This window comes from Macaca thibetana, chromosome 6 (assembly GCF_024542745.1).
Source record: "Macaca thibetana thibetana isolate TM-01 chromosome 6, ASM2454274v1, whole genome shotgun sequence".
In the NCBI taxonomy this organism is placed as follows: domain Eukaryota; kingdom Metazoa; phylum Chordata; class Mammalia; order Primates; family Cercopithecidae; genus Macaca; species Macaca thibetana.
In genome coordinates this window covers 96,740,857-96,766,319 of record NC_065583.1, presented here as the reverse complement: position 1 = coordinate 96,766,319, position 25,463 = coordinate 96,740,857, and the positions used below count along the sequence as shown (strand labels likewise).

General features: G+C 34.4%; 1 pseudogene; it reads right to left on the bottom strand.

Annotated features, from left to right (window-relative positions):
* Nucleotides 1-21,100: 21,100 nt before the first annotated feature.
* LOC126957391 (40S ribosomal protein S24-like) lies at nucleotides 21,101-21,500 on the bottom strand (annotated as a pseudogene).
* Between the last annotated feature and the right edge of the window lie 3,963 nt (nucleotides 21,501-25,463).

Here is a 25,463-nt window from a genome sequence, read left to right as displayed (position 1 = left end):
CAAATTGTCAAATGCTGCAGATCAGTTACAGATGTATTACTTTATTATCTCTTGGTTTAAGAAAGTGATGGATAAAATGATGGAGAAAACTTAGTAATGCAGCTAAAACTGTAGCTGCATTGAAGATAACACAAAAAATGAGGAAATTTTCTACTAGCATTCAAAAAGGATTACTGATGTATCAAAGAAAGAACTCACATCATTGACTATTAAGAGAAGTTCTGGCATGTTTTCATGGTTTTACTTTTGTCTTATCATTAATATAGACAAAAATACCAACCAGCATTCTCGTCAAAAATGCACTTGTTTGTCAATGACATGAGAGGCTAGTAAGTTGAGTTGGATGGTGATTAAACATTTATTCTTAGCCTGAATTTGAGACATTACTGTTGGTAATATAATTATTAAACAGTGGAATTTGGGAGAAATAGCAATTCAATCTGAAGTTATAAAGGTACGGAATTTCCAATAAAGAATAATGCCAACTGGGCATGGCTTACCACTGTAATCCTAGCACTTTGAGAGGCTTAAGGAGGAGGATTGCTTGAGTCCAGGAGTTTTCGACCAGCCTAGGGGCAACATAGGAACACTCCCATCTCTACTAAAAAAAAATTAAAAACTTAGCCAGGCATGATTGTGTGTGACTGTAGTTCCAGCTAATCAGGAGGCTGATGTGGGAGGATAGCTTGAGCCTGGGAGACTCAGGCTGCAGTGAACTGTGATGGTGCCACTGCACTCAGGCCGGGGCAACGGAGCGAGACTCAGTCTCAAAAAAAAAAAAAAAAGCATATTTTATTATTGCTTGTAAACTGTGTTACAAGACTTTTAGATTAGTGAACTTCATAACAAACAAATATGTGTGTATTTGTTTGCCAACACACACATACATACATTTTCTTATCCTAGAGACTCAGCTTTTAAACATTTATCAAGTCTTAATATTAGATATAGCAATTCCTGCCAGATTTTGGCTTTCATCTAAGTGAGGTGAGAACTAGCTATTCCCAAGTTTTGAATAAAAGAATGGCAAGATCTGGCTAATAGTTTAAAATAATGATTTTCTGCTACTGCATTGAGACAAATAGACTCATGTTTGTCACGTAGCATTAGTTCTTTCTTTATTTTATTTTGAGGCATATTTGACTCAACATAAAGAGCACATTTCCTTGGCAATGCTTGTGGTGAGCTATGCCCGTGTGATTAAATTCTGACCAATGGGTTGTGGGTGGAAGTAAAGGGCACACCGTTCAGATTGTGACCTTCAAAAGGAGAAGTATGTGTTTCTGTTTCTGTTTTACAGATGCAGAAACTGAGCTAGGTGAGTGTAAGTAACTTCCCATGTGTCATGCAATCAGTAAACGACAAACATGATTTCAAACTTAGGTAGCCTTCCCCTAGAATTTGTGCTAGATGCCACTATAAAATAGTGCCTTATAGTGTATAGAGATTTTTTAATACCTATATGTGTGAGACGGTGGTTTGAAATTAGTTGAGGATTGAAACTTAAAGTACATATTTTAAGCAGTCTATACATGTTTTATGAAAAATGAAGATGGGTGAAGTAGACAGATTAATGACTTGTTCTATGGATCAGGTACTGATGCAAAATAGGTAGAATTTTTTGCCTTACCTTATCCTTCAGCACGTGCATGTATTTGTGTCTATGTGTTTGCATACATAGATACACACATATTCACATATATGTATATGCATATGTACATTGTACATGTGTACATCTATGTATTGGTGATAAACCTGAAAATTTCAAAAATACATGTGCCTAAATGAATATTTTTCTGCCTATGTTTAATTTATGTAACTCTTATTCAGCATTCTTGAAACTACTTGTCTAAGTCTTAAGAATGTTATAATTCAAAATTATACGAAAATAACTTGTTGACTTTGTTTCCAGAAAATTATAAAGACATATTTGGAACTATTAAGTGATTTAAAAACTACCAGAATTCACAGCTATTTTCCCATAAAACATAAAGAATTAGAAGCAAAAGTGGATCTTGCCTTTTTGAATGATAAATAAGAGGCTCTGAATTCCAAATCCTTTACCTTTGCTTTCTGTAGGCTCAGCATACTCACTGCCAACACTGTGAAAATATGAAATAGTTCAAGAAACTTTATATAAAACCTGTCAATAACTTAATTTGTAGATAAGATGAAACCAGGAGAGTAGCAGAAATTGACAACATTTCTGAAAGAACACTATATTGTTATGAAATGCCAAACTCTAAAACTTAAAAAGCATGTTAGGAGAAAGTTTTAAAGTTACTATAGCTATCATACTTTAATTTATTTTAATGTGTACCTCTCTGTTGGCAGAAATGACTTGAGTTGGTAGACAGAGTTTGACAAGCCTATTTTAGCATCAGAACAGCAATGAAGAATAGGTTATGTCAAAGAAAGAGTTATTGAAGCACCCCCTTTTGTAAAACTTCAAATTGGATAGAGATATTTTAAGGAAGAAGAGTTCAATATTTCTCCAAAGCACTGAAGCTGTTTTATAGAATCATTGAAAAAGTAGAGCATAGACCCTGTGAAATATAGCAATGGTAAAATGTGTGAATTCCTATGAAAAGGGGAAAGCAATTTTTGCAAGACAGAGCTGTTATGGCGTAGAGTTTTATAAAGTTCCTTCTAGAGTCACAGCTCATTAAAATTCTATATTGGTCCCTCATTAGTCATGAGAGACCTGACAAATTGCTTAAAATCTCTTAAGCAATTTATCTAGATAATTTTAAGAACTGAAACAAATTTCAGGTAAAGTATTTAGCAGGGTTTTAAACACATAGTAGAAGAACCTCAATGAAATGATGAGCTACAGTGTAATGGTGACATTCGGATTAGTACAATTTGATGTGGTAGAGTTGAGCTATTATAGTCAAAACAATATATCTGAGTTTACTAAGAAATAAAGAAGTTCTGAAAGAAATAGGTCAAAAAGGCACACTTTATTTCAGGATGCCATTTAGGTTTAAGTAGAGTTTTCTAAAGGTTCATAAGTCAATTACTTTAGTAATTACTGCAGTAGGATTAAAAGTTTACTTTCTAGATATTTATTATTAAATGGCCCATATAAGCACAAATGACTATGAATAAGTTTAGTGTTACATACAGATACAGATAAAATGAAAATAAAATCATTAATTAAATTTTGTTAAACTCAATTTATACTTTTTAATGTCCCATGCATACTGAACTCAAAAATATAGAGCATGCTCATAGAGCAACTACTCTTGTTCAGGACAATGTTTTAGATTCATAAGAGCACTAGGGCTTTAAATGAAGTGGCTCAGGGTACACAGAAGTGAACTTGAGGAAAACATTCAGGAATGTCATCCTTACAGATGACTTATTTGAATGGCATATATTTATTTTTATGGATTTATATACAGCATCTCTCACCTCTCTGTGGCTTTCTTTTTAGAAAGTTATCACAAAAAATTATAAATGCAAAAGATTTTTTGTTTTTTTTTTTGCAATGTATTTTCTCTAGTGATTACCTGTATGTGTGTAAATATGTGTGGACATACACACATATAGGCATACATCGCACAGACACACACATATAGAATTTTGGAAGAATTGACATAAAAGAGTAAATAAAACCAGGATTTTATTCAGATGTAAGCAAAATAAACTTAAACTGTCAACTTAAATAAATAACGGCTTTATGTATCTCACACAAGAAAAAGACGGATGTAAGAAATCCAGTGTTAGCACATTGGATTAAGTTCTCAAGACCCTTTTCTTGCAGTTTCTGCTTATGGTTCATTTTTTAGAACTGGAGCCTTGACTGAGCCAGCTGCAAGAGTAGGGGGAAGGTAAATATTTTAGCATTTGGCATCATTATAATAAGAGGAAATCAAAGGAGAATTTGAATGTGGATAATTTGGGATAGCCAATCATCATATATGCCAAAATATTTACATATTTCAAAATTCTGGAAGAGTTTCATTATTTCTTGAGAAGTGAAATGCATAAACCATTTTGCATTAGTTTAGCTACCATGACTATAATTGAGAAATTAAATAATAATATAAAATTAATTGAAATGGAAACCAAAGACATTTTATTGTATTTATAGATATCTTTTTCATTTCAAAGTGTATTGGTAACAAACATTTAATATTTGTCAAGGAAGATGATTTTAATATACTTTTTGAAAATAAAAAAACTGCATTAGTATTCTGATTATTTCAGCAATTATGTAGGGTAGTTAAAGAAGATACTTAATTATTATAATAAAAATCTTGAAAGGATTGTCCAATTATGATGGACATCATTAAATATTTAATAGTGTGAAAATTATTTAATGATGATATATTTCTTCCATTATAGTTCACAACTGAAATTTCATGTCTGTAAAACTCTGTGACAATGAATTATTTTAATACCTAGTCACTCATATGAATGAGCAAAGACTTAAAGTCTGACTCCGTGTGTCACAGCCATTAACACCTTGCTAGTGTTTACTACTTTTAGCAAACTATTCCATCTACGTGGAAGAAGTAAGCAGTGAGTATTTTATGGTTTTCTCATCTGCCTCAATCATTGCTAAATAAATTGAATGTATTAGGCAAAATGTGGCAGAGAAAAATTTATTTAATTTGGCAAATTGTTTGGAATTAAAGAAAAATCTTTGCTAATTTCCACTAGATTTGATGAAACAAATAGCTGTGTTGTGCAGAACAGTGGGAGAGGTTTGTGTTGCTTCTGAGAATACATGGAGAGACATCAGATGAGAACAGAAATACAAGAATTTGAGGGACATTGAATATCTCAGGCCTTGAGGTGGGTATTGGGCCTTCTTGGTTACAACTCTAATTTTGAAATACTTGGTGTGAGTGGAACTAGGGCAGAAATTGATTGAGGGAGTTGAGTTTTATACACAATAGTTCAGTGAGAAGAAGAAAAAGACTAATAATCACAGCAGAAGCCAGATGTACAGGTAAGCATCAACTCACACTTTAATAACATAAATTTAAAGAAAATTGACTTTGAGAGTTGACATTATTTGCCCTTACTGTAATAAATTGCATGCTCTTGATCTGAAGGTAATATAACTTCTAATAGCAGCAAATAATTTTAGCTCAAAGAGTTCCTTTATTGAAACAAATCAAATGGGCTGAATTTTCCTGAACTGCAAACCCAGACTTCCACAGGCTTCAATAGCAGATGCTGAAAACGTTTAGAATATTGATAGAAAAAGCACACTGGAAAATTAAGAAATTTCATTCTTAGTTAAATATCAGTATCATATTTTCTTACATAGTGTGGTAGGCTGAATAATGCCCCCTCCCAAAATATTCATGTCCTAATCCCTCGAAACTGTGAAAATGTCACCTTACATGGTTTTGCAGGTATGATTAAGGATCTTGAGAAGGGAGATTATTTTGGATTATCTGAGTAGGCCCAACATAATTACAATTATAAGGGTCTTTACACGAGGGGACTAAAGAGTCAGAGTCAATGAAGATATGAAGATGAAGGCTGATATGGTTTGGATTTGAATGGTTATCCCCTGCGGATCTTATGTTGAAATGTGACTTCCAGTACTGGAGGTGGGCCTAGTGGGAGGGGTTTGGGTCATGGAGGTGAAGTCCTCCTTAATGGCTTGGTACTGTCCTGATGATGAGTGAGATGAGTGAGTGCTCACTCTGAGTTCAGGTGAGATTGGGTTGTTTAAAAGAGGCTGGCATATCCTCCTTCTCTAATGCTCCCTTCTGTCTTGCTTCCTCTCTCACCATGAGATACATTTGCTTTTCCTTTCCCTTCTGACATGAGTGGAAGTTCCCTGAAGCCCTCAGCAGAAGCAGATGCTGATGCCATACTTCCTGTACAGCCTGTAGAACTATAAGCCACATAAACCTCTTTCTTTATAATCACCCAGCCTCAGCTACTCCTGTATAGCAACACAACAGGGACTAGCAGAGTAGCAGAGGTTAGAGAGGTAAGAAGATACTACACTATGTACTTTAAACATGGAGGAAGAGGCCACAAGGTAAAGAATGTGGGTGGCCTCTAGAAGATGGAAAAGGTACAAAAATGGATTATTCTCTAGAGTCTTCATGAGGAACATGGTCCTGTCAACACCTTGATTTTAAGACTTCTGACCTCTAGAACTGTTAAGATAATGAAATTTGTGCTGCGTTTAGCCACTAAGGTTGTGATAACATGTTACAACAACAATAAGAAATTGATACACATAATGTTTTGAGATTATTTAGAACACCAAGAATTAACTAGTAGGTGTGGTTCATCTTGTATTCCAAAATTTATTTATTTCCTTGCCAAGTTTAGGTGCATCCAGATTTCTGTGACAATGAAAGGATGGGTTTATTTTTATTTACTTACTTATTTTATTTTAGTTTTTACTGTAACATATTCTTCTCCAACACATGTACTTATTGGCAAGGTGTGGCACATCATCGGAATTTGATATGGTTTGGCTCTATGTCTCCACCCAAATCTCATCTCAAATTGTAATATGTGTTAGGGACTAAGGTGGGAGGTGATTGGATCATTGGGGTGGTTTCCCCCATGCTGTTCTCTTGTGAGCCAGTGAGCTCCCACAAGATCTGATGCTTTTATAAGCATCTGGCATTTCTCCTGCTCACTTCTCTTCTTTCATCTGCCACCAGGTAAGATGTGCCTCTTCCCTTCCCCCATGATTGTAAGTTTCATGAGGCCTCCCCAGCCATGTGGAACTGTGAGTCAATTAAACCCCCTTTCTTTATAAATTAGCCAGTCTCAGGTATGACTTTATAGCAGTGTGAAAACGGACTAATACAGCATTGCTTTTCAAGAAAAATGAAATCTTTATCTAATCTCTATTACTTGGTTTTTCTCATAATTACAACAAGTACTGCATCATTACTACTACTGTAAGGTCTGTAGGGAGTATTATTCCATTTTTTTTATGGAAAAGCCAAATATAAATTTATTGTTTTTGAAAGGTCAGTGTGCAGTTATTGGGTTTACTAATTGACTTTAATTTTTATGAGACTTCAAAATCTTGTAGTATATGTTCAGTCTACAGTCGCTGTAAACATGATTTAATAATTGGCGTTATTTCAAAAGTCTTAAAAAAAAAAAAAAAAAGAAACGAAAAAACCCGTGGTGAGTTGTGAAATGTCCTCCCAAGAGTAGGTTTTGCATAGGCTGTGATGAAAAATTTCTATATTGTAGAAAAACTCTGTTAAATAACTAAATAGAAAGCAAAGGAAAAGTATGTGGCAGAAGGAAAGGAGAGGCTGCTTTGGCGATTTTAGTTGTTCCATTTGTCACTTTAAATAAATTGAAAATGTAACAGAGGAACTCTAAGACTATAATTTAATGTACTGTACTGTATTGTTTATTGAGAGAAAATAGCAGTAGCAAAAACATTGTATTTCAAAATGTTATTTTATAAGATTATTTCAATTGCTACCACCTTTTACCTATAATTTTTATTTTTGCTCAACGGCATTTATTACGTACAGACTCTAATAGGAGTTCTATCCAACCAAATTTTTTTCAAGACGAGATATCTACATCGAGTGGCAATTCAAACAATGCTCAGGATGCTGGCCATCACTCCATTCCTATAGTTAACTTGTGTACTTCCCTGCTTCAGTGATTTTAGAGAATCATATTTATAAAAGAGTAATCTTTTAGCATTTTTAGAAAACAGTGTCAAGATTGTTGAAATTGTTTAAAACAGTATTTGAATTTCCTCTGTATCTCTCTACATATTTTTTCCCAGTGCTATGTTTGATGTTTAATTTTATTTACTATCTTATTAGTGAGGTAAAATTTAATTCATTTGGGCAACATTTTAATGTTATGGCATGATATTTGACCAATAAATAACATTTACTTCAATGTTATATACTAACTTAGTTTTTCATATATATATACACACACACACATACACACACACATATATACAAACACACATATATACACATACTGTTTGTATACATAAATGTATGTGTACATATATATGTATATACATGTACATGTATATGTGAATATATATGTGTGTGCTATAAGGATTTTGTATACCAAAATGTCTAAGGCTAAAGGCCATATGATTATATAAGCAAACTCACAAATTTACAAATTCATTAATGAGCTGCCTGAGATAGATTTGGCTATTCTGGGACTTTGTTGGTTTCATATAAGTTTTATAATAGTTTTTTTCTGTTTCTGTAAAGAATGTTGTTGGTATTTTGTTAGATATTGCATTGAATCTGTAGATTGGGCTATCATGGATATTTTAACAATATTGATCCTTCCAATTCATGAACATGAAATATTTTTCCATGTTTTTATTTTCTCTTCAATTTATTTCATCAGTTTTTTATAGTTTGCTTTATAGATATCTTTCCTTTCTTTGGTTAATTCCTAGGTATTTAATTTTATGTGTGGCTATTGTAAATGGAATTACTTTTTAATTTCTTTTTGAGATGGTTCACTGTTGACATATAGAAATGCTACTTGGTTTTGTATGTTGATTTTGTATCCTGCAACTTTACTGAATTTGCTTATCAGTTCTAATAGTTTTTTTGTGGAGTCTTTAGGGTTTTCCAAATATCAGATTATATCATCTGCAAACAAGAATAATCAGTGGTGACAGTGGGCATTCTTCTTGTGGTTCAGGTCCCAGAAGAAAGGCTTTCAGTTTTTCCCCATTAAGTATGATACCAGCTGTGGGTCTATCAAATATGGCTTTTGTTATGTGGAGCTATGTTCCTTCTATCCCTAGTTTTTTGAGGGTTTTTATCACAAAGAGGTGTTGGATCTTATCAAATGCTTTTTTAGCATCAGTTGAAATAATCATATGGTTTCTTTCCTTCATTCTGTTGATATGATGCACCACATTGATTGATTTGTGTATGTTGAACCATCTTTGAATTTCTAGAATAAATCCAACTTTATCATGATGAATAAGTTAATATGTTTTTTGTTTGTGTTTGTTTGTTTTGAGACAGAGTCTCATTCTGTTTCCCAGGTTGGAATTCAGTGGCATGATCTTGGCCCACTGCAACCTCTGCCTCCTGGGTTCAAGCAATTCTAGTGCTTCAGCCTCTCAAGTAGTTGAGATTACAGGCGTGAGCCATCACACTTGGCTAATTTTTATAGTTTTTGGGAGAGACAAGGTTTTACCATGATGGCCAGGTCCTCCTGGCCTGGAACTCCTGACCTCAGGTGATCTCCCTGCCTCAACCTCCCGAAGTGCTGGGATTACTGGCATGAGCCACTAATGCTGGAGCCATGAATCCTGGCCTCTAATGTACTTTTGTTTAGGATTTTTGTTTAGGATTTTTCCATAAATATTCATCAGAGATATTGGCCTGTTGTTTTCTTTTTCTTGCTGTGTGTTTGTCTGGCTTTAGTATCAGGGTAATGATGGCCTTAAACAATGAGTTTCAAAGTATTCTTTCCTCCTCTATTTTTTGAAACTGTTTCAGTAGGACTGGTATTAGTTCTTCTTTAAATGTTTGATAATATTCAGTAGGGAAGCCATTAGGTCCTGGGCTTCTCTTTACGGGGAGACGTTTTACTATGACTTCAGTTTTGTCACTTATTATTGGTCTGTTCAGGTTTTGGATTTCTTCCTGGTTCAATCTTGGTACGCTGTATGAATCTAGGAATTTGTCCATTTCTTCTAGATTTTTCACCTCATTGGCATATACTTGCTCATAGTAGCCACTATTAATCTTTTCAATTTCTGCAGTGTCAGTTGTAATGTCTCCTTTTTCATTTCTGATTTTATCTTATATCTTCTCTCTTTTTTTTCTTAGTCTGGCTAAAGGTTTGTCCATTTTTTTTAACTTTTCAAAAAAACAGCTTTTTGTTTGCTTGATCTTTTGTATTGTTTTCTTCATTTAAATTCATTTATTTCTGTTCTGATCTTTATTATTTATTTTTCTTCTACTAATTGTGGATTTGGTTTTCCCTTGCTTTTCTAATTATCTAAGGTGCATTATTAGGTTGTTTGAAGTCTTTCCTCTTTTTTGATGTATACAATTATAGCTATAAACTTCCCTCTTAGTACCACTTCTGGTGTATCCCACAGGTTTTAGTATGTTGTGTTTCCATTATCATTTGTTTTAATTTTTTTTCAATTTCTTTCTTAATTTCTTCATTAGCCCACTGGTCATCAAGGAGCATATTGCTTAATTTTCATGTATTTGTGTAATTTGTAAAATTTCTCTTGTTATTAATTTCTAGCTTTATTCCATGTGGTCAGAGAAGATGCTTGGTATTATTTCAATTTTTTCAATGTTTTAAGACTTGTTTTGTGACCTAATATATTCTTGAGAATGATACATGTGGTGAGGAAAAGAATGTGTATTCTGCAGCCACTGGATGAAATGTCCTGTAAATATCTATTAGATCCATTTGGTCTGTAGTGCAGATTAAGTTTGATGTTTCTTTCTTGATATTCTGTCTGGAAGATCTGTTTAATGCTGAATGTGGGATGTTGAAGTTTCTAGCTATTACCATATTTGGACCTATCTCTCTCTTTAGCTTTAATAATATTTCTCTTATATATCGAGGTGCTTCAGCGTTGGGTGTGTATATATTTAAAATTGTTATATACTCTTGCTGAATTGATGCCTTTATCATTATGTAGTGATCTTTGTCTCTTCTCATAGTTTTTGTCTTGAAATCTGTTTTGTCTGATACAAGTATAGTGATTCTTGCCCTTTTATTGGTTTTCACGGTCATGAAATATCTTCTTCTATCCCTTTATTTTCAGTCTCTGAGTGTCTCTATAGGTGAAGTGGTTTCTTTCTTTCTTTCTTTCTTTCTTTTTTTTTGGAGGCAGCAGATTAATGGGTCTTGTTTTTTCATTCTTTCAGCAAGTCTGTATCTTTTGATTGGATAGTTCAGTCCATTTACATTCAAACTTATTATTGATAAGAAAGGACTTGCTCCTGCCATTTGGTTATTTGTTTTCTGGTGGTTTTGTGGTCTGCTCTTCCTTCTTTATTTCCTTCTTTTAGAAGAAGGTGATTTTCTCTAACAATATGATTTAGTTTCTTGCTTTTTATTTTTGTGTCTCCATTGTATGTTTTTTGATTTGAGATTATGATGAGGCTTGAAAATACTATCTTGTAACCCATTATGTTAAGCGGATACGTTAACACTGTTTGCATAAACAAACAAACAAGCAAAAAGAAAACTGATAAACATCCTATGCCTTAACTTTGTCTACCTGCTTTTTAACTTTTTGCTGTTACTATTTATATCTTATTGTACTGTCTACACCTTGAAAATTTGTTGTAATTATTTTTGATTGGTTTAATCTTTCTACTTAGATAAGAGTAGTTTACAAACCACAGTTACTGTGTTATACTATTCTGTTTTTCTGTGTATTTACTATTACTTCAAGTTTTGTACTGTCAGGAAATTACTTATTGCTCATTAATGTCCTTTTCTAATTAAAATATTCCCTTTAGAATTTCTTGTGCGACAGGTCTAGAGTTGATGAAGTCCCTCAGTTTTTGTTTGATTGGGGATGTTTGTATTTCTCCTTCATGTTTGAAGGAACTTTTCAGCAGATACACTATTTTAGGGTAAAAGTTTATTTTTCTTCAGCACTTTATATATGTCATGTTACTCTCTTCTGCCATGTAAAGTTTCCATTGAAAAGCCAACTACCAAATGCATTGGAGACCATTGTATGTTACTGAATTTTTTTATCTTGTCCCTTTTTTTTTAAAGGTTCCTTTCTTTATCCTTGAACTTTGCAAGTTTGAGTATTAAATGCCTTGAGGCCATCTTTTTTGGGCTAAATATGATTGGTTTTCTATAACTTATTGTACTTGGTTATTGATATCTTTCTCTAGGTCCCTGGTGCCTTATTTAGTTCATTTGGTGAAGTTATATTTTCCTGGATGGTGTGGATGTTATTAGATGTTCTTCAGTATCTGGGCATTGAAGAGTTAGGTGTTTATTACAGTGTTCACTGGGATTATCTGTAGCCATCCTTCCTGGGAAGGCTTTCCAGATATTTGGAAGGACTTGGGTGTTGTGATCTAAACTGTAACTGCTTTAGAGGGCACCCCAAGCCCAGTAACCCTGTGGTTCATGCAGACTCGTAGAAGTACCACTGTGGCGATCTTGGACAAGATCTGGGAGGATTCTCTGGATTACCAGGCAGAGACTCTTGTTCTCTTCCCTTACTTTCTCCCATACTAACAGAGTCTCTCTCTCTGTGTTCTGAGCTACCTAAATCTAGGGGTGGAGGGATGCAAGCATCCCTGTGACTACCACTACTGTGACTGTGCTGGGTCAGACCTGAAGCCATCACAGTGCTAAGTCTTGCCGAAGGCCTGCTATAATCATTCCCTGGCTACTGCCTGTGTTTACTGAAGAGTCTAGGGTTCTACAATCAGCAGGCCAGGCCTATGTCTTTCCCTTCAGAGTGGCAAAGTCATCTAGGCCCCAGATGTGTTCCGAAGTGCCATCTGGTAGTCAGGATTCAGGATAAAAACACTTTAGAAGTATACCTGCCATTCTAGTATACTGTCCCTGAGCTGGCCCTCAAACCACAGTACATAGTCCTTTCCACTTTTGCCTCCTTCCAAAGGCAGAGGAGCCTCACCCCATAGCCACTGCCACCCCAGGCTACGAGGAGCAATGCAAGACTACCACCAATGTTCCCTTAAGACCCAAGGTACTTATGTCTACTTGTGTTAAATTCTGCCTGGCCTGGAACTCACCCTTCAGGGCAGTGGCCTCCCCTCTAGCCCAGGGCAGGTCCAGAAATTCCATCCAAGAGTGAAGTCCTGGAATCAGGGACCCCAAGAGGCTACTTGGTGCTCTACCCCACTGTGGCCGTACTGGTACCTAAGGTGCAAGATAAAGTCTCCTTTGCTTTTCTCTTTTCTCTTCTCAAGCAGAAGCAATTTTGCCCCATAGCCACCACAGCTAGTAATGTACTGAGTCTCACCTGAAACCATCAAGTCTCAGAGGTTCACCTAAGGCCCTCCATACCCAACTACCTGGGTATCACTACTGGTTATTCAGGGCCTAAGGGTTCTTCATTTAGCAGATGATGAGTTCTGCCAGAACTAGGTACTTTCCTTTCAAGGAAGTGGGTTCCCTTCTAGCCCAGCGTGTATCTAGAAATGTTGTCCAAGATCTAGGGCCTGGAATGGGGGCTTACATCTCTGACCAGTGCCCTATCCTGCTATGGCTGAGCTGGCATCCAAGATGCAAGACAAAGTCCTCCCCACTCTTTCTTCTCCTTTCCTCAAGTGGAAGGAAGGGGTCTGTTTTAGAGCCACAAACTGTGCAGCCTGGGGTGATGGGAGGGGTGATGTCAGCACTGCCTTGGCTGCACCAGCTGGTGTCTCAGTAAGTCACATCCCCCTACAATCCAGTCCTCTTTCTCTGGGCCTGGTTCAGCACTAGGACTCACCTAAGAGTTGCCGTACTTATGGGATAGACTGCCTTTCAAGTTCACTTAGGGACACAGAGCACCGTAGCCCTAAGTGGTGAGGTTTGCAGGAACTCAAGTTCTGCCCACTGGGATCCGTGATTCTGTTCTGGATAGGGCTAGTTTAAATGTTCCCTCTGTGGGTGGGCGTCAGCTGAGTTTGTTCCTGTTTTCGTTTCTTTTCTGCTCTAACAGGAAAACACCGAGTTCAATGCTGCACAATCATTTGCTGTGCTCTCCCCCAGTGCCCAGCCAGAGATGTGCTGTGCTTAAGGGGCTGAGGATAGGAAGGGGTGGCATCAGTGGCTATTCAAGACTATTCTTTCTATATTTTCAGTGCCTCTTTCCATAATATGAAGTTAAAACCAGTTAATATGAGTGCTCACCTGATTTTTGGTTCTTATGAAGGTGTTTTTTTTTTTTCTATGTAGATGTTGCCAAATTGGCATCCTTGGTTGGAGGTGGTGGGAGTGATTAGTGGATTCTTTTGTTCCACCATTTTGCTCTGCCTCCCTTTCCCCGTGGTATAAATTAACATCAGGACAGAGAACTGCAGACTGCAGATGACTCCTTTTTATTTTATAGATTTTATCAAAATATATACTAGGGGGCTGGGCGTGGTGACTCACGCCTATAATCCCAGCACTTTGGGAGGCCGAGGCGGGCGGATCACCTGAGTTCAGGAGTTCAAGACCAGCCTGGCCAACATGGTGCAAACCCATCTCTACTAAAAATATAAAAATTAGCTGGGCATGGTGGCAGCTGCCTGTAATCCCAGCTACTTGGAGGCTGAGGCAGGAGAATTGCTTGAACCTGGTAGGCAGAGTTTTCAGTGAGCTGAGATTGTGCCACTGCACTCCAGCCTGGGCAACAGAGTGAGACCCTATCTCAGGAAAAAAAAAAAAAAAAGTATATACTAGGTAAAGCTCACAAATCTTGAGTACAATTTGGTGAGCTTTTACATATGCACACACACACCAGAACAAATAAATAGAGTGTTATCAGCTCCCTGGAAAGTTTTCTTGGGCTTTTTTCTAGTCAATATCCTCCTGAATAAATAATCATTACTTTGAATTTTATCACTTTTTAGCCCATGTTTGATTTTATGCACTTTAAATTTCATTGATATATGATTAAAAGGCATTAAACTGAACATATTTAAATTATACAGTTTGATTAACTTTGACACATGTGTATGCCTATGAAGTCATGACCTCAACCAAGATAATATTTCCATAACCCAATTTTGCCTGCTTTGTACAGCTAAATAGAGTAAACTTTTTCAACAGTTTCTGGTTTCTTTTATTCATCATTATGTCTGTTAGATTCACTCCTGTGGTTGTGTTTAAGCATAGTATATTTTTTAATCTAAAAAAAACTGCTGTGGAGTATTTCATCATGTAAATAAATCATGATTTATTTATACATTCTACTGTTGTGAGATATTTGGACTGTTTTACATTTTGCACTATTATGAGTAAAGCCATTATCTACTTTCCTGTATATGTCTTTTGGTGAACATATAAACTCGATTCTCCTGGGAATATGCCTAAGGGAGATACTGCTAGGTTATGGGTTATGTGTGTTTAGCTCTAATAGAAATTGACATAAAATTACCCAAAATGATTTTAATAATTTACATAACCATTGGCAATGCAATAGTATGCTGGTTGCTTTACATCCTTGCCAGCATTTATATTGTAATTCTAAATATTGTATCAGTTCTGGTGGTTTTGTATTGTTATCTCATTTTGGTGTTAGTTTGAATTTTTCTGATGGTTAATCGTGTTGACCACCTTTTCATATGCTTGTCTTTTGAAAATCTCTTATAAAGTGTCTTAAGACTTTACCATTTTTAGTGGACTTGTTTATTTGTATGGATTTCTAGTATTTATTTGTATATTCTAGATTTAAATTCTTTTTATATTATGTTTATTGCAGTTACTGTCACCATGACTAAAAAAAAGGGGGATGATTCAGGAAACAGATAATTCAACATAAGAAAGATGAAGGGAGTTCCTAAAATATGGTGAGAGAAAATACTAGAATATTCAACCATTATGGAAAACAGTATGGCGATTCCTCAAGGATCTAGAACTAGAAGTACCATATGACCCAGCCATCCCATTACTGGGTATATACCCAAAGGATTATAAATCATGCTGCTATAAAGACACATGCACACGTATGTTTATTGCGGCACTATTCACAATAGCAAAGACTTGGAATCAACCCAAATGTCCATCAGTGACAGACTGGATTAAGAAAATGTGGCACATATACACCATGGAATACTATGCAGCCTTAAAAAAGGATGAGTTTGTGTCCTTTGTAGGGACATGGATGCAGCTGGAAACCATCATTCTCAGCAAACTATTGCAAGAACAGAAAACCAAACACCGCATATTCTCACTCATAGGTGGGAACTGAACAATGAGATCACTTGGATGCGGGAAGGGGAACATCACACACCGGGGCCTATCACGGGGAGGAGGGAGGGGGGAGGGATTGCATTGGGAGTTATACCTGATGTAAATGACGAGTTGATGGGTGCTGACGAGTTGATGGGTGCAGCACACCAACATGGCACAAGTATACATATGTAACAAACCTGCATGTTGTGCACATGTACCCTAGAACTTAAAGTATAATTAAAAAAAAAGAAAAAAAAGAAAGAAATATCTAATTTTTTAGAAATTGAAAAAATAAAAGAGATGCTCAATCTGTAATAGGCAGACAAATTTATGAAAGCAAAATCTGTGAATAGTGAGGGTCAATTCTATTTGTTTTTACAGTGATAACACAATTACAAACTTTGGTTGAGCACAGCATCATAGAAAGCACAATGTTCTTATTAAATTTTAAAAATGATGTAACAAATAAACTTGGACTTGGCTGTGGTTCACATATAATTCACAACTGTGCCCATATAAACTGTAATATATTACCAATCAAAATTGGAGGAAACATATTTCACAACTGCATCCACAAAAGATGTGACATTCTAACAATCAAAATTTACAAATGTTTATACACACACATAGGGTTAAAAAAATTGAACTAAGGCTGGGTGTGGTGGCTCACACCTGTAATCCCAACATTTTTGGAGGACGAGATGGGAGGACTGCTTGAGGTCAGGTGGTCAAGGCTGAAGTAAGCTGTGATCATACCACTGCACTTCAGCCTGGGCAACAGAATACACCCTCATCTAAAAAAAAAAAAAAAAAAAAATGAACTAAAATATTTGTGACAAAGCTGATGCTGAATTTAGAAAAATATTTCAGCATGACAGTCCATGTTTTCTCTTTTTGTTATCTAGCTTAGAATTCTTTGAGGCTTAGACTTTGTAAAATCATCAACATAACGGATGATTTTCATTCAAACATTACATTCAAAGTCAGTTGAAAATAGCTATAGATTAAATGTTTGTATCACCTTAAATTCTTATGCTGAAGCCCTAATACCCAACGTGATGGTATTCAGAGGTAGTGCCTTTAATTAGGGTTAGATTAGGTCATGTTGATGGGGCCCTCCTGATGAGATTAATGCTGTTATAAAAAGAAACAGATCTCTCTCTCTACCCCCACCACCCCCATCCAAGTGCACATACCCAAGAAGGGCCATGTGAGGACATAATGAGATCAAACCAGTTCTGCAAACCAGGAAGCAGGCCCTCACCAGAAACTGATCTGCTGGTTCCTTGATCTTTGACTTTCCAGCCTTCAGAACCGTGAGAAATGAATTGTTGTTTAAGCCACCCAGTATGTGGTATTTTGAGACAGCAGCCCAAACTAAGACAGAAATCTTTCATTCAAGATTTAATTTTTATGGAGAACTTATTTTTTTACTTAAATAAGTTTATATTATGTACTAGAATAAAATGAACTTGAGAACGCCTACAATTTAGCAGTGTCTAAATTTGGTTAAGATGTTTAAAAGATTTCCATAACAGACACAATTTATTTGACAAGCTTTGTCATAAAAATTTTGTCGAATAAAAGTGCTGTAAATAGAGTTTACTGTTTTTTTAATAGTTGCTGTGAAAATATATGTGCCAGAATATTTGCATATTAAACTATTACAAAATAAAAATATAATAGAATTTGCTTTGAACTTACCAGGTACCTCATTATCAACATAGAGGTTACATTCTCAAATTTAAAAATCACAATTTATATAGAAAATAGTAACTTGAAAAAAATCATTAATTTCAAATGTAGCAATCACAAAATGCAACTTGAAAAAGACTATGATTTTATGAAGCAATTAAAGATAATACAACTATATTTTTAAAATATTTTTTCCAAAACAGAGAGCTTATATATTAGATACAAATTATAGCTAAGAAACTAATGTATATGAACTTTTACTGAGAATTATATTTATGTTATTTTTAATGTTAAAACAGTTGTTTTGCTTTAATGAATATAGCTATATCTTAATATGTCTTAGAAATAGCTTTATTTTTAAAATAATTCCTTAATAGGACTATTTTATAGGTTTGCCAATATGATGAAACCAATTTGTCAGTCAAGAATATCAATTTGGGCAATAAACAGTTAACCTAGAAAAAAAACAAAAAGAAAATACTAGAATAATTACTGTACAGAAGGTCCAGATAGCAACCCATCCAGACAATACAGACTGGGTTTTTTTCAAGAGGAATTTTATTAAGAAGTAGATAAAAGTTGTGCTTAGATTTAATGTTTTTTTTTTTTAAAAACTAGTAAATTAAAAGGGGAAAAATGATGTAGAAGAAATAAGAGATTGGTCTATAAGACAGAATGTATTAATAATAATCTACATGGTCTAGCATGAAAGAATAACCAGTAATGATAATAAAAATACTGAAAGTTAGTTTTACACTAATTGTGATACAATGATATTGAAAAGATGGAGGAGTGACAAGTGGTATAAAAAAAAGGTTGATTCATTACTACAAGAAGTAAATAATATTTACTGTTGATTAATTCAAGTACATTTATACTATTTAGCAATATGCAAACTAAAACTAGGAAGAATTGAAATATTTTTGTCTGGGGAATACAAAGGGGTAATAGAAAAATGTGTGCTAGAGAAACACATGCCTTTGTCTTAAGCTTTTAAAGATTATTTTAAAGCTATATACATTCATGTGTTTTTAAAAATGTATAATTCTATTCAAAAAAAGCAGAACTAGTTAAGAAACCTAAATGAGTGGTATGATTCTAGTTTAATGATTTAGAAAAATGTGGATTATTTGTCCTCCAAACAACCTGAAAGCAGACTCGGGTGACAAAGATAAACTAGAGCAAAAGGAGCAATGAGCAAAGAGGAAAGAAAATTACAATTGGAATGTGCTTTCCTGAGCTCATGTACTGGAAAAGTTAGTTTGAATGTAAGCAGTACTGCTTAACTAAACTCTTACTGGTTAGATTTGTCTCTAAATCATCTGAGCTCCGAAGAAAATAGGATGACTTTATATTTTTTTGTTTTATTCATTTAATTTTTTTTATAATTATATTTTGTTAAATCATTGACACCTATTTTTTTGATAAATCAGTCTGCGTGACTATTTGTTCCCTAACTTAAGATCTTAAGTTTATGACTGAAAATGACATATATTTACATAAGAATCGATGTCCTTTTTAAGCACTTATAATAATATAACTGGCAAAAGCAATTCTTTTATCTGTAAGCATAAAATTTCTCTATAATTTTATTCTATGTAACTTTTTCGAGTATCTGGAGGTTCCAATTTTACTTTTGGAGATAATATACTGCTAGATCTTTAATGTCACATAACTGGTAGGGACAACAAAAATTTAATTATGCATGTCTCTAGTGATACTTTGCTACCACAAATATCACTAAGCATTCCATTGAATCTCAGTATATTGCATTTCTTTTTTTCATTCCCAAATATATGTTCTCTAATGTGACCTACACTTTGTTTTAATTGTATCTGGTAATCTCAAAATCTTTGAAGAGCCAGGTTATTTCATTGACTAATCTTCCACCAACAAAGACACAAATGATTAAGTCTCAGAAGGGAATATTGGCCTAGAATTATTGTGAGGTTGGTAAGCATACCAACTCTGGGAAAATTCAAATGAGAAAACCCACCGACAAACATGTTATTTGCTTCTTTGTTTCAAATCCTTACTGAACTTGCTTAGAATTATAGAATACTCCTTCTTCTCTCAAGAGAAGACACACAGGGATCATGTTTTAATTCATTTGACTGACTGTCCTTCTATACCCTGCCTCCACCAGCTGACAAGTAAAAACATAAATTCCAGTTCGCCATTACTGGGACTCATTTCTAGACAATGACTGAGAAGCTTCAACAATGGCTTTACATTAGAATCACATGGGGAACTTTAAAAATACATCAGGTCTTCTGCCTTAACCTGAATAATTGTAAGTTTTAGGAGGAAAGGCGCTATTCAGAATTGGGTTGTTTGTTTGAAGTTGCTGTGGGTGTGAGAAACACTGTAAAACAAGTAAATACTGTTTGACTTAAAGATCTCTCTTCTCTAACACACCATTAAGACTAAATGCATCTTTCCTTTCATCGCTGTTTACCTCTCCGATTAATAAGCAAGACTCTAGGACAATTTATGTTATCTCATACTATCTTTATAATAAGCTATAATGCTATTCTACTTTCCCTAGTTACTACCCAAATTCTTCTTCTGTAAACTCTGGGATTCCTAGTCTATAAGCAGTAAACTGCCCTCTACCTTTAAGCCTTTTAAATATTTTTTTTTTGTTTTAAGGAAGCGTGGCTGCTCCATGTCAATAGCATATGGCCCATTGTTATACTTTATTTGATGTGAAGTGAGTTCCTTAATGAGAGCATAGCTGTGTGAGATAATACTATGATGGTTGGAAAGGCATTTTGTAAATCCACAAATGGTAGTTCTGGTAGAAACACTGTATGCAGGGAAGGAAATCCATATAGAAAGTAAGTATCCGTTACAGTAAGAACCAACTGCTGCCTCTTCCATGAGGACACCAGTCCAATGTAATCAACCTACCACCAGGTAACTGACATATCACCCCAGTACATCACTGTGACTCAATGCTAGTCTCTACTGACGACAGATGGGCATTTTCAGATTTTGTTATGTTTGAATGTATATAATGAGATATCTGGGAGATGGGGCCCAAGTGTAAACATGAAATTCATTTGTGTTTCCTGTGTGATTTATACACACAGCCTGAAGGTAATTTTATATAATATTTTCAATACTTTGTCCATAAAACAAAGTTTTTGCTGCATTTTGACAGTGACCCATCACATGAGGTAAGGTTTAGAATTTTCCACTTGTAGTAAAATGTCAGCTCTCAAAAATTTCAGATTTTGGAGCATTTTGGAATTTGGATTTTTGAATTAGGGATAGTCAAACTATATTATAAACCAGTTTTATTTTAATTTCCTTGATTTTTATTGTATATGTAAGTTTATTTCATATCTTGCCACTTTATATCTATATAAGATAATTAGTTTTTTAATTCATTATACTTATTAACTTTCTTATATTAGAATTTAATAGATTTGATGATAGTAATTTTCTTTTTTCTATCACATGAAAGTTTTTAATTTATTAATCTTCTCGTGACAAATCCACAGTGGGCACAAATAACATCATTGCAGCACCTTTACTCCTTCGGCTTTTTGCAAGCACCAACATTGGCTTTTGCAGTCCCCCTAACTTTCTTCATTCTGTTCTTGTGTTCCTTTCGTTGTTTTCTTGAGGTCTTTTTCTTCTCATACAGGCCATTCTTGCAAGTCTAAGTTTGGGTTCATTTTTCTTTGCATAATCCAAGTGTCACAAATCATGCCAAAGCCAGTTGTCTTTCCACCACCAAAATGAGTTTTGAATCGAAATACAAAGATGACATCCAGTGTGATCTTGTACATTTTGGCTAGTTTTTCCCGAATTTCTGTCTTAGACACTGTTGCCTTCCCGGGGTGAAGGACATCAATGACCATTTGTTTCCTCTGAAGTAGTTGGTTGGTCATGAACTTTCTAGTGCAGATAGTTACGGTGTCATTCATGATGGTGGTCTATCTCAATAGTAATTTTCTTATATTCTAATTTTGTTATTTTTCATTCTGCAAAAAATGAAAGTTTTTATTTTAAGCTGATTGTTTTATATGTGTGTTTCATCTAATTGCATCAAGAGTAAGAATATTATCTGTTGCTAGACTTTCAATAATATAATTATTTCATTTTTCATGATTAACTTGTTAGTCCACTTGGACCCTCTTATATCTTGTTATGTTTTATGACTATGCACTTTGTGATAGAATTGATGTATATGTAGACTTTTTCAGATTGAAGTACTTTATGTGAAACCATGCAAAATATTTCCTCCCTGAAGGTGGGCATTTGGTGTACTTTTTCATCTATCATTTTGTGCTATTTATTCATGCTTACTCTTTTTTTTTTTGTATTGATTTAATTTTATTTGCTTCAAATTATGATACTTGCTATGGCTACAGCGTTCTCTTTCTGCCATGCTTTTAAGTGGTCCTGTTTCTGACTATTTTCACCCACTCAACCAATTTCTGGGCCTAATCAAATGGACAAAAGCCTTAAAAAAATGAAACAGTCCATTTTACTTTGCCTTCCTTTATTGCTTTTGTAGGAAGTTTGTGAATTCATTAGTCATCTGAGTGTTGGCTGCTAACAGAAGTTTGTGTTCTCTTGCCCTGGTGAGGTAAAATATAGCTAACCAGGTTGGAAATGGTGGAAGGGAAAAAGTGTTATAAAAATCTGAACAGGATAAGCTCACATTTGAATGAGAAACCAGAATATCTACATATTTAGACAGCTTTAAGAAACATAATTTTCAACTGTTTCAAATTTACCTCAGAGCTTGAGAAATTAGACTGTATTCAAGTTAAAAATATTTGCTCTTTGGAATGGCTGTAAAGAAAATCAAAAGGCAAGTCACAAAAGAGGAGAAAATATTTAAAATGATAAATCTGACAAAGGGCTTGCATCCAGAAGATAGTCTTGTCACAGCTCAATAGGAAGAAGGCAAACATTTGAAAATGGGCAAATCATTTAGCAGATACTTCACAAAAGAATATAAATGTCCAATGAGCATGTGAAAAGATACTCAACAGCGTTAGTCATCAGAATTACAGATTAAAAAGCCCGATGAGATACTGTTCCACACACATGAGAATGGAGGAAAGTAAAGAAGCTGATAATGCAAAATGTTTATGAGGACTTGGAGTAACTGGAAATCTCATACCCTGTTAGCAGAAAGTAAAATGATATAATAATTTTGGCAAGCTATTTAGCAGTAACCTAAAATGTTAAATGTATACCTACCTTAAGGTACAACCATTTGACTCCCAGAGATGTATCAAAGATAATAAAAACATGTGTCAATACAACAATATGTACATAAATGTACATAGCTGTTGTAATCACAATAGCTCAAAACTGGAAACAAACCAAATATACACTATTAAATAACTTAAATAGTTGAAATGTATTGTATTTCCATAAAGCTGATTTAAAAATCCTGGAGTGTCTTCTTGTTTATTTTGTGTTAAAGTTAAGTGAGAGGCAAACTCTATTCATAGCATGTTGAAAAAGTAGGAAAAAAGGTGAGTATTATTTTTTCCCTGATTTTCTCCTTTTAAATGTTTGATACTATAACATAAGACACACATCTAATAGTTTTCTGCATATATTCAGACCACATGCATGTCAAAATAGGTGAAAATGTTTTAAAATACATTTGGCTCACCATATGATTTGGTACGTGGAATTAGTGTAATCGTATATCTCAACATATGATTATGCAAGGAGCTATATGAACTCAATTCATATTTGAGATTATATTCGTGTCCAAGCTACAAAAAGCTGAAATGACTGAAATGTCAATTTCCCTATGTCTAAATAACTTGTTTTTATGCACAGTGCGATACCTATCAAGTCTTTTTCCTAAAGGAAGTTATTTTTCGGCACAACAATTTCCTGCTGGTTTTTCATATGGTTCACTTTCCTGTATTATTATATTCGAAAACTGCATCATTACTGTTGCAGAATATGAACTCATGATATGTGATGATGCTTTGAGGTAGAAACGCTGCAAATGAGACTTGAAAGTCATAATACTTCCTCATCCTTGTCTTCAGTTTGGGGAATGAACGTATTTTCTCTCTTTTTCCCCTCCATTTGTGTGTAGCTATAAAAGATCTCTGTGTTCTGGGCTTGGATCTTTCCGTTTTTCCCAAGAATTAGTAATTGTAAATACTATATTTTCATATCTGTTTCACTGCCAAGGCTCTTCTCTGTTGTAAAAATTAAGTTTTAAATTTTAGGTTGCATGCAGAATTTTTTTTCATAGACAATAGAGTTAAATAACAAAAAGATTTTACATGACAAATAGCAATTTCTTCATAGCTTTCCTGAGAGGAAGAAGAATTTTCATAAAGATGGAAATACTAGGGAAAATTTAAGTAAAGGCCATATCAGAAAATAAAACAGAAATCTAAAATAAATCACCTTCACTACTGCATTGCCAAACAATGTCTTGAGTAAATCTGGGAGGAATATTACCAGAGTGTTCCAGTGTATAATAATTTTGATATTTTTTGCTTCATATATAGCACTACAATCTACTAGGGTTTGAAGTTACACTCTACATTTTTTTTCATTTGTATAAGATAATGTAGTCTGAGTTTTTAAAAAGTCAAATAAGCAAGATTTTATTTTTCTTGTACTTACCAAAATAGAACAAACTGAATAATAAAATTATTAGCTATTTGACTGGTATTAAAACAACTTTCACAAGAGAATTATTTATAAGCCTCCATGTATTGAATTAGTAGAAGTACAATGTTCTCATCTTGTAGTTTTTGGAATACCTAATATATGCTGAATACTTTCTATGGAATATACGTAATGTTAAATAACAATACTACCTGAAGTTTTTATAATCTAATTACAGCGAATCAGTTTTTATAAGCTAAATAAATTAAATCTGGACACATGTGAAGGACCTTTAGACTGAATTATCAATTACAATATTATAAATTAATTCTGAATCAGATAATTCTTCATTGCTATTAGTAAAGTCATTTACAAATGTAGAATTGAAGCTTAAAGAGACTAATTAACTCATACAAAAACATGGAGCTTTTAAGTGGCAGGCTAGAATTGAAACGCTGGTGTATGACCCCAGGACTCAGAACCGTTTGACTGCTAATTTTATATCATCCACTTTACTTGTCTTTTGAAACCAGTAACCTTTCCAGAATAACGTGGCTTCCCAAGAAGTCTTCTGGCTGTCTACATCCCTGAATGAAGTGCTTCTGAACTGTTCAGATTTCAAGACAGCAAAAGGACAAGGAGATGACTATGTGCTCTCTTTCAGGGGGAGAATAACAGTGATGGTTTCGATGCTAATCCCCATTTTCTCTGATTCCCTTACTCCATGGACTTAGCTCCAAATTCCTCTTTATATACTGTCATCTCTACAAAATGTCAAAATAATCTTGCTTACATTCTCTTCACCTGACAGTGGTTCTGACATACAACTAAATGCAACTTATTAAGAGTACTGCTATGTATAAAGTATAAATTAGAACATGAAAGGCCTCTTGTTATATAAATAATGTCTGCAATTGTTGTCCTTTAAACTAATGTTTTAAGGTGACTGTAACTCATCACTGCACAAAGCTGTGACATCAGGACATTAAGAATAAAGGAGTATAGTACTGAATTTTTCACTTCAGTATTCAGGAGACAGTGAAGTTATTTTAGCCAAATATCCAAATACTATGAACATCTTATTAGAGTCAAAATTGCTTTCTTTATTTTTAAGAGGTTATTTTCAATATGTGTTTATGTATACTAATTCCTCTAGCTTTATGATACCTGACATGCATTGCTGAATTGCAGCTGGTCATGTCTACATCTTACCATGCATATTTCTATTACATCTCTGCTCAGAGTGGGATTGATTTTTTTCTTCCTCTTTACCATCATGTGTT